This window comes from Danio rerio, chromosome 20 (assembly GCF_049306965.1).
Source record: "Danio rerio strain Tuebingen ecotype United States chromosome 20, GRCz12tu, whole genome shotgun sequence".
NCBI classification, from domain to species: Eukaryota; Metazoa; Chordata; class Actinopteri; order Cypriniformes; family Danionidae; genus Danio; species Danio rerio.
This window is the reverse complement of record NC_133195.1, coordinates 159,160-171,204: the sequence shown is the minus strand read 5'-3', so window position 1 is coordinate 171,204 and position 12,045 is coordinate 159,160. Positions and strand designations below refer to the sequence as shown.

At 44.0% G+C, this 12,045-nt stretch overlaps 1 protein-coding gene across 2 annotated transcripts in view; it reads left to right on the top strand.

The window, feature by feature from the left end:
• slc16a10 (solute carrier family 16 member 10) overlaps nt 1-12,045 on the top strand; it is a 29,901-nt gene that overhangs the window by 5,918 nt on the left and 11,938 nt on the right.

Genomic DNA, 12,045 nt, shown 5'->3' with positions numbered 1-12,045 from the left:
TAAAAAGCTTTAATAAACAGCATTTATGCTCAACATAAATTTATGCATAAAAACAAGGACCAGTTAAAGCATATTGCTAGAAAGTTAATAAATGTTCATTTTGTTAAGCGTTTTTTTGATGGATTTGTTGGTTGTACTGATTGGCTATAACTTTACATGGAGAATTAGTGATAATGATGACCTGTTTAAAACTATTTAAGACCCAGAACAGCATATTTCAGTGCACAACTTTTTGCCCCTTTAAACACATTATATTTTATTTTATATTAAAACATTTAAAATATTTTGGAGCAGTAAACATGTCACACTTTTTGTATTTTTTCTGCTGGCGATACTGTTTTCCTAAAAAGCTAAAAAAAAATGTAAATAAAAAATCGAACACACCTTATGAACGATATAGCAGAAGTTTTTTTTGTTAAACCACGGTATACCTTGATAACAGTTATCGTCCCATGCTTAGACACCCCCCCCCCCCCCCATGTTGGTGCCAGCGCGGGTCAGAGGTCTCTTATCTGCTGTCTGGGCAGAGCGGCTTCATTTGTTCACACTCTGCTTTTGCTCTGTGCTTCACTACACTTTAATGCAGAACAGAGTCGTGTGTGTTTGGGTACCTCAGTGTGTTGTTCAGCACTCGTACATTCATACAGCACAGCAGAGCACACTCATGTCAATCACAAACACACACAGCTTAAACCACAAACTCATGTAAACCACAAACACTCTGCTGCTGATTCATTCACAAACCTGTCCGGATAGCCACATACACCACATTCATCTGCTACATTTAATATACAAGCTGATCTTCTGCTGTGTGTATTGACAAAAAGCTGGAGTAGATCAAGATCATAGATCAGGATACTCAACCTGATGTAAACTTACTACAGCAACCTTTATAACCACACACCAGCCTCTCATAGACCCTGAAGCTGCATAGGAAGCACTCATAACCCTTTAGTAAGCATTGAGAGCGTGAGGATGAGCTGTGCTGACCTCAGATCAGTGTGTGTGTGTTGATCCAGGACTCAGCATGTTTGTCTTGGCCAGTGTTTCGATTCTCTCTGATCCTGCACTCATGTACAGACTCAACATTGTTTGCAAACAAGTTACTTTGTCGAGTCATCTTACTTTGCAGCACTTGGCTTTCAGCTTCGTAGGTTTTGATTACAAAATGCAGCATGAATGTGTTTTAATGGTTTACTTTAGCTGAAAGATTTAAGTGAACAGCACAGCAGATGTCTTATTACAGTGTGATAACAGGTTAAGCAGAATATTAGACTTTACTTCAGTCACCTACAGGTCCTGTGAAATCTAAATCAAGTGTTTTAGGTGTTAGTCTTAATCTATGAGCTAATGTGTCTCTAAAGCAGTGACAAAATGCACATTTAGAGGATATAAACCTGACGTTAACATCCAAAGTTTGTCACTTCCGCCTAAATATATCAACAATTTCATTGCCGTCGCCTTATAGTTCAGTTTCTCTTCAAATCTTCTGACCAATCAAATGCTCTCTAGTGTCTGATATGCCCCGCCCCCTTCTTCTCATTGGCTTTTCATTTGATACGCTTCAGCCCGACCCTTCTCGCTGGCAGAGCTGCGATAAAAGCAACACGCTATTGGCTGTTTTGAAAAGGGGAGGGGCTACTCTGCCCTGTCAAATTTTCTAGTAAAGTCCACTATTAGGGTTTACAGTGTGTGCAGGACAATACACGTACATGTTCAGTTGTTAAGCTTGTATTGAGTGCTAATATTAAACACATCTCACTTGCTGTTTTTAGCTGAACTCAACACTGATGTGGAAAGACAAGTGTTCCTCTGTAACGTGTGCTTCATTATTGTCAGCGTGCTCACGTCTGATGCAGATAATCTGTGAGTTCTGTTTGTGTATGCAGCTGAACTCTCTCTCCGTGTGTGTGTTATCGGCACAGTTGTGTTCATGTGCTGATAAAGACACACGGCTCGTCCCGCGGCCTCAGAGGCAGATAAGAGCTGTGATGAACAGAGAAGCTCTTCCTCTTGTCAGTCTCATGTTGCGTCCCAAATGACACACTACACACACTCTGCACTAATACACTCAACTGCTGTGCTTGAGTTTAGCGTCGTCCCACACGGAACATTCATTTCTTAACTAACCAGAGATGCCAGATTAGTGAAACAAATGACCAAACTATCAAATAGCTGTCAAGACTACAACCACATCCTCCATCATCAGGCAGCGTAATCTGCTCTGTAAGATCTGAACATTCAACAATCGAAAAATAAACCCTTACGTTTCATTCATTCATTTATTTCATTTTCTGCTTAGTTTTCCTTCATTAATCAGGGGTCGCCACAGAGGAACGAACCACCAACTATTCCAGCACATGTTATTATGCAGCAGATGCCCTTCCAGCTGCAACACAGCACTTGGAAACACCCATACTCACTTATTCACACACACACACACACACACACACACTCATTTAGTTGATCAGTTCCCCTATAGCGCATGTGTTTGGACTGTGGGGGAAACCGGAGCACCCGGAGGAAACCCACGCCAACACGGGGAGAACATGCAAACTCCACACAGAAACACCAACTGACTCGAACCTGAGACCTTCTTGCTGTGAGGCGACAGCACTACCCACTGTGCCACCGTGTTGCGAACCCTCGCTTTTATAAAAGTGAAATGAAGTAGACAGTACAGCTCCTCCCCTTCATCTCTGCCTCTTCACCCTCTACAGAAGCTCCTCCCATTCATCAACAGCAGCTCCTCCTCTTCATCATAAGCTTGTCCCCTTCATGCCCCTCCCATTTTGAGCAGCTCCTCCTCTTCATCATTTGATACAGTGATGATGGTTGGAGTCTTATCTCACTGGCAGATCATTCAGGGTTGCCCGGAGAGGAGAGGTATCTGAAGCTCATCAGCTGGCCACTGGAGTACCTTAGGGATCTGGTCCCCTACTATTCTCTATTTACACCATACCACTGGGAGCCGTCATCTAATCACATGGTTTCTCTTATCATTGCTAGAAGTGATCAGAAGTTGAATGTCTTTCAAGGGCAAATACATATCTTCTTGATTGAATAGGAACAAACACAACAAACAAAGCCTGTTCTCTACATGCTAGAATACTACATGTCTATAAAGGCCACCAGTTCAATGAAGAACAAACTGCACATCTGCATACAAGCCTGTCCATAACTTGACTTGAGTTTAACACAAAGGGATTCTCCTCAGCTGGGTAAAGGAACATCTCAGAATCAGGCATTTCAGAAATGTTTAGAATTTGGACAGAGGTTGATGACCAAATGACCACCCTGCTGCACCTTCAGGAGACCCTGATACATGTCAGTGTTGGATATCACAGAGAACCATAAACATCTTCAAGCAACAGGGTTCACTGAAGACTGAATTATATTTAAAGAAGCCCAGAAACAGTGTATTTATCATCTAAATACCATTATAAATATAACGCTCTGGAGACTGTTATTTTGTGTTATTTGTCATTAAAACATGACCAATAATAAAGCGGGGAAAGGGTTTCAGCTCAAGCCCCTCTAAAGACCTGTGTTTGGCTCTGCTCCAGCGGTATCTGACCTGACCAGACGCCTCTACAGACCACACTCATTATCTGAGGAGATCAGACGCTACAGCAGAAACACAACCAGTCCTCAATTAGTCTCGTTTCAGACCCGAATCATCAATCTTAAACCCCATCAGCATCGTCCAGCTCTATTTAGCTCTATTTAGTCGTGTATTTAAGATATATGCATTTGAATTGCATGTAAACCTTTCATTTCGGTTAGATGATTAGAACAAAAACTCCTTTTAAGATGGAAAATATGGCTGTTATAGCATGCTGCATCATTCATTAATTCAGGCCATGGTGTAATAATGAAGCTAATGTGGTTTAATACACAACCGGGTTTACATATTTATCAACAAATCCATTTTGTCTGAGCTGAACTAAATGAGTTCTGCTGGATTCTCAGCTAGTCGTAGATTACCCATCTCTAAGTGTTCACAGATAAATGTTATTACTTTCACAGTTGATGCTAAAACAGAATAATCCAAGTACAAGGACATATTTTGATGCGATTCAGGATAAGTCTGCAGTGTTTTGATTGTGTGTGATGAGTTTAGTTTCAGATTTATTTCAGACAAGTTTTAACAAGTGTGTGATGATTCAGGTCACACAGTCGTAAATATTCCCGCTGACACTGCAAAACTACAACAGAAACTGCACAGATTATTCCATCACAGCGCACTATATAAGCTTATGGTCCACTCGTCTCATTATTGCTGGGTCAGTCAGTGTGGGTTGTGTGTGGATGATGATCTCTCACAAACAGAAAAGCACAGTGTGTCGGTCAGGCCTCCCATATATGAGGCAGCTATTGGTCATCTGTGGTGATTTTCCAGATCTCCTCATCAATGTCACGTGCTGGTGTACGGAGAGACTCTTTCCTCCTCCATGTAAACACTGGTCCGTCACTGGCCTTGGCTTTATCGGCAGGTGGAGTCAGTGATAGAGACACGTGCATCGCTGCACATGCGAGTTAATCGTCAACACGGCGTTTGATCTGTGTTGACACGCGCTGTAGGTGAAGGTTCCTGCCAGATAAACAGCTCTGGCAAACAGCGAGCACCAATCACTGAGGAATGGCATCATCAGCCTATATCAACAGCCCTCTGTGGGAAAGTAGACCTGACTGGTGTCCTGCTGGACCAACACTGATAGAGAAAACACACAAGCACAGTAACATCCGGAAAGTGTTGGTTATTATATGTCCCGACCCCTAAACCCAATTCTCACAGGAAACCTGGCAAACTTTCCAAGTCAAAACACAGTGAAGTATGAATGTGGAAGGTAAAGAGTTAAACTCAGATATTCTGTCGTGAACAATAGGGTCCTGGCAGTGTGGTCCTAGAAACACGTTCCAGCCTGTCTGGCTGTGCAGGAATTGGCCAAGCCAGGCCTGGATGAGGCTTAGTACTGCAGGTATACCTGCTCATCTGCCTTCTGATGTAGTTTCTATTTCTGGGTCAAGAAATGGGTCAAAAACTTTCAAAATTGTCCTTAGACAAGAACGGGTGTTGCTGAAGAGTTTTAGCAAAACTTTGGTGAAAGGTGTTGATCCTCTTCAGATGCTGACTGCTGTAGTAGAGCAGCCTTTCAGCACACATCCAGTTTAAAGGCACCATGAAAGTAAAGATGGTTCATTTCTCCTGTCGTGACTGTCACACACTCAATATGGGTGTCAACATGAGATGAGAAAAAATTAGGGTAGTGCATGATTTTGTGCTTTGGGAACCCATTGGATTGGATTGGATTGAATAACAAAATGAAAGAAGACGAATGGATGAAACAAGACAGAACCCCATAGCCCCGCCTTAAATGATTAATAGCTCCACCCTAAAGGCATTCCATGTGACCAGAAGTGCAGAAAAGTCATTTCGAGGGGGCGGGGAAGGTTCTGATGTTTGAATAAAGATTTTGAGGGTAAATTAATTTTCACTGAATGATGAAGTGCACAGACACATCGTTTATAACGAGCACTGCTACATATGAAAATAAGAGTACATTTTCATTTCATCCCGACTTAGGATTGAACCTGGGATCAGTACCAGACAGAGTTTTGAATCCAGCTGAATGGGTTAATTGTGCTGCTGAAGTGGTAAATGCGTGTATATTGGCACGGTTGACCTGCAGCGTGAGCTGGAGTAGAGCTGTTCTCCACATTTTCTCCAGGGATTTTCTTTTTAAATGAAAAAAACTAGCAGAGCCAGATTTTCTAACCACCAACATTCCAACCATCTCTAGAAGTTGCAAAGCTCTCGATAAACCAGTTCTGTCTCACCGCCAACATCTGAGGAGCGGAGGGTTTCATTCGTGCAGCTGGGGATGTGTCTTCAGGCTGTACTCCAGACACTGCTGAGAGACACGTGTAGATGAATATACATCCAAACCTTTCTGAAGACTAGCCTTTATATTGTGCTCGTATGGAAAATGCGTATTGATAGGTATTTGGTCTAAGAAAAGCATTGCAGTGTACATATGTGCTGCGCTCATTCCTCTCAATAACAAAACACATCAGACAGATAAAGAGAGAATACCAGTATAAGAAGCATCTGATCAGAGCCATGCAGACATGATAACACTGCTGAATAATAAAGGCAGCGTCACTTTCAGTTAGAGGTGAACTTCCCATAAATCAGACCTCCAGTGTTTGCTATTGCTCAAGTCTGACCTCGATGGACTGAACAGAAGAAACAAACTGGAGCCCGTTTCCACATTGAAGAGGGCGGAGCCTCAGAGCCACATCCACCAATCACAGAGTCACGTTTACCAGCTGGAGTAAACTCATTGAGCTTCCTGGAAACTCTGAACAGCTGTGTTCTGGCCTGATTCACGTCAGTATAACATCACACCGGTGCATTGCAGCTTCACAGTCCTGGGTACAGTGATTGCCACTCTGTGATGTCAAAAACCTTCAACAAAAACACCTTCAACTAGTACATGTGAGATATAAAGAGAAAACATATCACTCTTCAAAAGCAGGGTCAGGGTCACTCTCATGTTTTAGGAAGATTCGTCTCAGTGCCAGATCCCAGAAGTTCTAAACTCTAAACCTCTGAGCAGGACTGTGTACCGGCCTCTCTTCATTCAGCCAGCGCCAGACCCTCTGGCTCTGAAATGACCCGTAATGCTTGCCAGCTGTGTGCGTCTTCCAGCACAGTCCTCCATAAAGCCATGCAGATGCACAGCACATGTTCAGGCGAGTTCTGCAAAGTCATCTTGAGAACAGAGCAGGAGCGAAGCGTCCGCTAATGAGCTCAGGAAACGAGCAGAGCCTCAGCCGCGGCCATAAAGCCGTCTGTGATCTTCAGGAACGGCTGTGGGTCAGCGGATGAAGCCCTGAAGCCCCACTGAGCCTCATAAAGCAGACAGGCTTGTGTTAAAGCTGCTCTCACCCTGCGTCTGCTGTCTAATGTCCATTCCAGATCTGATTTGTGAAATCGCTCTTCCCCGGTTGTCATCGTGGTCAACTCCTCTCTGCGCCTCAAGTCCACCAACAAACACGATGAGCTAACTGGACCAACTGGTTGCAGTGGGAAAGCCCTCCACATGGAGGTAAGCGGTCAGCCGGTAAACGCCAAAGGAATGCCGTCATACCGCCCCGTAGTGTTCGGTTAAAAAAATGAAATGCAGCCATACGTACCTCCGGCTACATAATTCACGGTCTCCAGACACGTCCACAGGACTGTAGTGTGCATCCACTACATGTTCCTCAGAGGAGTCTTAAACCCTCTGCTATTTTTACCTCCAGCACCATCTTCAAATCACTTGTGGAGCGATGCTCAAATACAAACATGAGACGCGGCACAATGACCAGAGTCCTCCATCAGGGGGATATTTATAGTGGCCAGGACTTAAAGAGGATGAGTTAATGACTCTCACTAACACCAAGTTAGCAAGATGGATTTCTACAGCACCTTTCACAGAGAAGACGTCACACAGTGCTTTACTGCAATACAACACAGATCAAAACTGGTTAAAACCCAACTGCAAATAACAGCAGATGCAGATCCAGCTCTGGTAATTAAACGCTTGTCCAACACGATGTGTCCTTAGCTGTTTTAATGAGAGACAGTGGTGTTCTGTGTGCTCATTCACAGTCTCTTTATAGTCATGCCACAATAGCAGATTTAGATCATCAAACACTGAGGAGAAATGAAGAGGGCAGCACAGACATTCTGAAACACTACAGGAGACGCATCACAGAGCTGTAATCGCCGCTATTATTGTTAAAATACATTTCGTTTTTATATCGTTCAGAGAAACTCAAGAGCGTGAAAGTAGACTAGACTTTATATTGCTGAAGCACTTTGTCCTCTAACTCCACTATCAGGTGAATATCGGAGACACGAGCACTCTGTGGACTTGAGGATAGCGTGCTCCGTCTTATCAGCGAGGGTGATGGTGTAGATGACGATCATTAATAGCTGTGAATGCAGAGGCTGTGGTTAACCCTGTCCAGGTTAATATCTGCTTTATCAGGGAGTGTCTCTGATGACCCCGACACACAGGACACACAGATCACTGCGCTCGCTCCCGCGCCTCACACACTCAAGTGTTGGGGAAGTGCTGCATGTTTGCAGGAAGTCTTCACTCAGGAAGAGGAGAAGATAAATCAGACAGAGGAGACAGAGAGACACGACACTGAACATCACTGAGGAGCAGCTTTCCATCACCACACACACACACACGCACACACACACACACACACACACACACACACACACACGTTTTTCCCTGAGGTGGCCTACATTTCCTCTGGTCTAATTCCACCACTGAAGGCTTTTGTGAGTCAGTCATGGAGTCATTTAAGCGAATCAGTCTGATGACAGACCTCAGCTCAGACAGAGGCCTAATGGTTAGTGAGCTGGACTAGTAAGGCAAAGGTTACAGGTTAAATCAGGAGATCAGGCTTCTGGCTACTCTGTTATCCAGACGTCTTCATTTAAACTGTACATTCAGCAGAATATATTTCCATTATTCCTTTAAAGTCAGCAGGAAATGAATGTTCAGATTGTGTTTTTCCTCTTACCGAGACGTACATCCTCTCGAAACTGTCCTGACGTAAATAAATAAATGTAGGACAGTGCATGAGCTTGTTCTCTGGGAACCGACTGGATCTCCACCTTAAATGACTGATAGCTCCACCATAAATGACTGATAGCTCCACCCTAAATGACTGATAGCTCCACCCTAAATGACTGATAGCTCCACCTTAAATGACTGATAGCTCCACCCTAAATGACTGATAGCTCCACCTTAAATGACTGATAGCTCCACCCTAAATGACTGATAGCTCCACCCTAAATGACTGATAGCTCCACCCTAAATGACTGATAGCTCCACCTTAAATGACTGATAGCTGCACCCTAAATGACTGATAGCTCCACCTTAAATGACTGATAGCTCCGCCCTAAATGACTCATAGCTCCACCCTAAATGACTGATAGCTCCACCTTAAATGACTGATAGCTCCACCCTAAATGACTCATAGCTCCACCCTAAATGACTGATAGCTCCACCCTAAATGACTCATAGCTCCACCCTAAATGACTGATAGCTCCACCCTAAAGGACTGATAGCTCCACCCTATTAGACTGACAGCTCCACCCTAAAGGACTGATAGCTCCACCCTAAAGGACTGATAGCTCCACCCTATTGGACTGATAGCTCCACCCTAAAGGACTGATAGCTCCACCCTAAAGGACTGATAGCTCCGCCTTAAATGACTGATAGCTCCACCTTAAATGACTGATAGCTCCACGCTAAATGACTGATAGCTCCACCCTAAATGACTGATAGCTCCACCCTATTGGACTGATAGCTCCACCCTAAATGACTGATAGCTCCACCCTAAATGACTGATAGCTCCACCCTATTGGACTGATAGCTCCACCCTAAATGACTGATAGCTCCACCCTAAATGACTGATAGCTCCACCCTAAAGGACTGATAGCTCCACCCTAAAGGACTGATAGCTCCACCCTAAAGGACTGATAGCTCCGCCTTAAATGACTGATAGCTCCACGCTAAATGACTGATAGCTCCACCCTATTGGACTGATAGCTCCATCCTAAATGACTGATAGCTCCACCCTAAATGACTGATAGCTCCACCCTAAAGAATATATATTCAGAATATATTTCCATTATTCCTTTAAAGTCAGCAGGAAATGAATGTTCAGATTGTGTTTTTCCTCTTACCGAGACGTACATCCTCTCGAAACTGTCCTGACGTAAATAAATAAATGTAGGACAGTGCATGAGCTTGTTCTCTGGGAACCGACTGGATCTCCACCTTAAATGACTGATAGCTCCACCATAAATGACTGATAGCTCCACCCTAAATGACTGATAGCTCCACCCTAAATGACTGATAGCTCCACCTTAAATGACTGATAGCTCCACCCTAAATGACTGATAGCTCCACCTTAAATGACTGATAGCTCCACCCTAAATGACTGATAGCTCCACCCTAAATGACTGATAGCTCCACCCTAAATGACTGATAGCTCCACCTTAAATGACTGATAGCTGCACCCTAAATGACTGATAGCTCCACCTTAAATGACTGATAGCTCCGCCCTAAATGACTCATAGCTCCACCCTAAATGACTGATAGCTCCACCTTAAATGACTGATAGCTCCACCCTAAATGACTCATAGCTCCACCCTAAATGACTGATAGCTCCACCCTAAATGACTCATAGCTCCACCCTAAATGACTGATAGCTCCACCCTAAAGGACTGATAGCTCCACCCTATTAGACTGACAGCTCCACCCTAAAGGACTGATAGCTCCACCCTAAAGGACTGATAGCTCCACCCTATTGGACTGATAGCTCCACCCTAAAGGACTGATAGCTCCACCCTAAAGGACTGATAGCTCCGCCTTAAATGACTGATAGCTCCACCTTAAATGACTGATAGCTCCACCCTATTGGACTGATAGCTCCACCCTAAATGACTGATAGCTCCACCCTAAATGACTGATAGCTCCACCCTAAATGACTGATAGCTCCACCCTAAATGACTGATAGCTCCACCTTAAATGACTGATAGCTCCACCCTAAATGACTGATAGCTCCACCCTAAATGACTGATAGCTCCACCCTAAAGGACTGATAGCTCCACCCTAAAGGACTGATAGCTCCACCCTAAAGGACTGATAGCTCCGCCTTAAATGACTGATAGCTCCACGCTAAATGACTGATAGCTCCACCCTATTGGACTGATAGCTCCATCCTAAATGACTGATAGCTCCACCCTAAATGACTGATAGCTCCACCCTAAAGGACTGATAGCTCCGCCCTAAAGGACCGATAGCTCCACCTTAAAGAACTGATAGCTCCACCTTAAATGACTGTTAGCTCCACCCTATTGGACTAATAGCTCCACCCTAAAGGACTGATAGCTCCACCCTAAATGACTGATAGCTCCACCCTATTGGACTGATAGCTCCACCCTAAATGATAGCTCCTCCCTATATGACTGATAGCTCCACCTTGAAGGTATTTAATGTGACCAGAGGTGAAGAGCAGTTGTTTTGAGGGGGAGAATGTTATAATCGTTTAAAGATTCTGATGGCAAATAAATTTGTGCTAAATATTGGAGTGCACAGACACATCGATAATAACAAGCATATATTTATTTAGAGAGATATGGGCATATAAAAATAAGAAGAGTACATTTAGATTTTATTCTGACTTTACAGCTCTCACACTCTGCTTAATGATAATGCTCATCAGTTCTGAACAAGACAATTAATATTCAGTAATGTTACTGTTCTGGCCTCACCTCACTCGCTCTAGATCAGAGACTGTGTGTGTGTGTGTGTGTGTGTGTGTGTGTGTGTGTTTTGTTGGTGTATTTTCATCATCTCCTCATGAATGCACATCGTGTTGAACATCATGTAAGTTGAGCTTCTGTTCTGCCTCAGTTCTGGTGAAACAGCAGGATGAGTGTGTTGTGTGTGGTGTTCTTTAAGGAAGTGTGTGTGTCTCATAACCAACACATGACCATCACATGATCGCTCTTACTTCCCGTGTGAAACTGCTGTATGAAGGCCAAAATACACTGCGCCCGCATAGTGTTCACAGCACTCAGTGGATTCAGTTCAGTATTTTCCTAAAGATTACACACTGAAACATCCACAATGACAAGGGGAAAGACCACTCCACTGCTGCGCCTTGCCTTTATCAAAGCCAGAAACCTCTCTGTGTGGATTATGGATGCGCTTCTGCGACAGCCTCCATCAGGGGTGTCCATACGCCAGTGGAGGTGCTCTGGTTTCCCCCACAGTCCAAACACATGCGCTATAGGGGAACTGATCAACTACACTGACCGCAGTCTATGAGTGTGTATGGGTGTTTCCCAGTGCTGGGTTGCAGCTGGAAGGGCATCTACTGTGTAAAACATATGCTGGAATAGTTGGTGGTTCATTCCACTGTGGTGACCCCTGATTAATAAAGGGACTAAGCTGAAAA